The sequence below is a fragment of the Pogona vitticeps genome, chromosome 7 (genome assembly GCF_051106095.1).
Source record: "Pogona vitticeps strain Pit_001003342236 chromosome 7, PviZW2.1, whole genome shotgun sequence".
Lineage (NCBI taxonomy): Eukaryota > Metazoa > Chordata > Lepidosauria > Squamata > Agamidae > Pogona > Pogona vitticeps.
In genome coordinates, this window is record NC_135789.1 from 31166595 (window position 1) to 31170270 (window position 3676).

Consider the following 3676-nt stretch of genomic DNA (forward strand, 5'->3'; position numbering starts at 1 on the left):
AGCATTGCGTTTACCAGATCTCAGCAGCTCCTTGTTAAAAAAAACAAAACAGGTCCTTTCAGGTATCGCTACTTCATAGGGGTGCCTCGAGAGGCAGTTTGGGTTTTTTGGGGGCTCTGCCTCCACATCTGGACCGCCACCCACTCGCCTCGAACCGTGTCTGCGCAGAGAGAACATTTTCCATCCTCTGCTGAGAGATGAAGACAGAATAGGCATCGGAGATTTTTATTGTTCAATGCATTTATCAAGACGTTAAAAAAAAAAGAGACATTATCAAGACATTAAAAAAACATTTACAAGTATAACTAAGCATTTCCATTGTCAGACAAAAAGCAGCCAAACCGATGCCTCATAGGAAACCCCTACCAATACACTGGCAACTTAAAAAAAATAAATAAATATACAAATATATACTGTATATATTCTCATTCCCTGGGGTTTCATCGGCCTCTTAAGTTCCCCTGCCTCTCCCAGCCGGTCACAAAAGCTAAGAGCCAAGTTAACTGGAGGGTAGGATTCGATGCCAAAGAGGATGATGGAGCACAGGGCGAGGGAATCTGAGAAATGCTCTTGCAATTTACTGGCGGTTTTTGGTGTTTTTTATTTTTTAATTTTTTGAAGCAGGATTCTAGCCCTCATGAAGGCCCAAAAGGGGTTTGAAACAGCTGGTGGGCCAGCATGTGCTGCCATGCCAGATGCTACAGATGGGGCCAGGAGGGTGAGAAACTCACATTTCATGATTTCCCCTTCCCCCCCCCCCAAAAAATCCGAGAATCCCTCGGGTACGTGTTTTGGCCCTTGCTTTGTGGGCCAAATCGTGGCCCGTGAAAAAAAGCCTCCTCCTCCTCCTGCACCTCCTTAAAGCCTTCTGGAGCGCCGGAGCAGAAAGTCAAGCGGGTCCCCCCGCCTCCCTCCCGAGACCGAAGCACATGGGGGGGCGATAAATAAATAGAAACCCCATCACGTGGGTGGCTGGGCTGGAGGGGAAGATATACTTAGCAGCTCATAACCTCTTCTGGGACAGGCCCCGCAGAAAGGAGCCACACACGCCGAGCTTGCTGGGGGTGTGCATGCGTGCATACTACAACACCCAGAATCCCCAAGGCGGCATTGGCTGGGGATGATGGGCACTGCAGGGCACAAAAGCCACCCTTTCGGAGCTTGGCTTGCAACCAGCATTGGGGGGGAAAATAAGCCACCTGCCTGTATGTATCCCTCCTCCATGTCCGAATCTTTTTGCTTCTCGGTATATTGCTGTCGGACTTTTCTAAATTATGGAAATATTCAAAAGAGAACAAAGCTTAGAGTTCACACACACACTCTCTCTCTCTCCTTCTCTGTCCATTATTCATCTTATTCCCCGTCTAGCAACAACGACAACAAACAAAAACTAACCACACCAGTTGCTATCCCACTGGGAGCATGGTAGAGGAGCGTTGGACTAGGTCTCAGGAGATGCGGGTTCGAATCCCAGCTTGGCCATGGACACTTACAGGGGGGGCACCCTTCAACCACTTTTTCAGCAACTCGGATACCCGGCAAACCCCTATTTGGGGTGTCTTGTAAAGAGGAACGCAACCCGACAGGAGAAAGCACACACAGTCGCACTAAACCCGCCACCCGCCTGCTTTTCCCATCACGCTTTCTTTCCTGGTCGCCTAGGGAGTGATTTATAGTCACCACAGGCGACTAGCTGGATGCCCTTTTCAAGTCCACACACACACACACACACACACACACTTTCCTGTTCATGCAACATAATTGGCATCGGGATTTATTACATACAGACCAGACTTGGGAGCAAATGGAAACAAAAAAACTAAGACTTTTTTTTCCTGGAAGACGAGAAGGGCTTCTGAGAACATCAAGAGTGCCTCATTGGAGGGGGGGAGGAGGAGCCAGAACCAGCACTCAGAGATGCACACATGACATCCCAGGAATGATGATACAAATATCATCAGAGAGATAGATTGATGTCCACACACTATAAATACAGGATGTCTTTGGTTGCATCACAAGAGCAAATATTAAAACACAAATGGAAACAACACAAAACTGTCAACAGGAACTCCTGCCTTCTGCAGATGGAAGGGTCGCTTTTGCAACCAGGATCAGACCCACCAAGAATCCAAGCCTTGCCCAAAAAAAAAGGCACTGAAAAGCTTTTCCAAACTTCTCAGGTAGAAGGGAGAGAAAAAGGAGGATTTTTCTAGCCAAGATTTCGCAAACAGTCAGCACCTAGTCCGATCCCGCCTGGCCGACTCCCGAGTAAACCCATCCCGCACACACCACCAGCCCCGTGCAAAAGCCCCTTCCTTTCGCTTGGAGCTCCTCGCGAGTAAAGCTGCCCGGGGGTGGGTGGGAATGCCGATTCCTCGCCTGCAATTTTAATTAAACGCGTTGCAAAAAATAAAAATAAAAAAGTGGGGAAGATAAGGAAGGAAGCGCATGGGATCCACGCGATCGTGGCGATCTTCTCTGCCCCCCCCCACTTTTAGGACGGGCGGGGGGTGGGAGAGAGGACGGAAGGGATGGAAATAAATAGAAATTAAGAAGGTCTCAGCCTCCGTGCCTGGAACACCAGCGCCGTGCAGGGACGTCACGTCGCCTGCAGTTCCCCCGCCCGCGTCGCCCCATTTGGGGGGGGGGGGAACAAAACAAAAACAACCCAGTAATTCCGAAGTGTGTTCGCCGCACCCCCCCCCGGGGTAGGGTGGGGGTCCCGATCCTCTCCAAAATCGGGGCCCGATCTAGCAAAAAAAAAAGGGGGGGACCTTTCTGCTTCCCCCCTACACACACTTTTTTCTTTTTTTGCAAACCCATCATCCCCAGGATCTCAAAAGTTGCGCAAGCCGTGGAAGGAAAGGAGTTGAAGGGAAGATTCCACCTCCAAAAAAAACAACACACACACCTTCCTGCCAAGTGGTATGCTTGGGGCGCATTTAAAAAAAGATGCAAAGATAAATAAATAAATAAATCCGATCGAGTTTCTTTGAAGTCTGGAAAAACCCGCCTTTGGGGGTGGTGGTGGAAAGAAATAAAATAAATCGGATTTTATTTCAGTTTTCCAAGGCGGGCGGTCTCCCTGCAAGACTTACCTGCCCAGCTGCAGGAGGTTCCGCAGGCTCCTCTCGGAGGGGAATGAGAGAGAGAGAGAAGGCGCGCGCGGGGGGGGGGGAAGGCTCCCCGGGGAGAAGAGCCGACCTCCTCCTCCTCCTCCAGCACCGCCCCCTCCGCTTTTCCCTCCCCCGTGGCGCCCCCTCCTCTTTATAAAGGCCCCCCAAGGCCCGCCTTCTGCTCCTCTGATGGCCAACCCAGATCACCAATAGGAACGCGCTGGCACCTAGCAACACCCAGCGGGTTGGCCGGCGCGCGGCCGCGGCCCCTTCCCGCGGAGGGCCAATGGGAGGCGGCGGTTCCAAAAAAAAAAAAAAGAGAAAGAGAAAGAGACGGGAGGGGGGCGGGGAGGCCGGTGGCGCAGGGCAACAGCTGGGAAGGGCCGGCAGCCAATCGGGAAGCGCCGAGGCCCCGCCAGCATGGGAGCAGGGAGGGAGGATAACAAACCCCCCCTCCCGCGCGCGCAAGGCGCCTTAAAGGGGCCGCGGCCAGGCCAGGCCAGGCCAGGCAGGTCTCCTCGGGAGGAGGAGGAGGACACACACACACCCTCTCTCTCTCT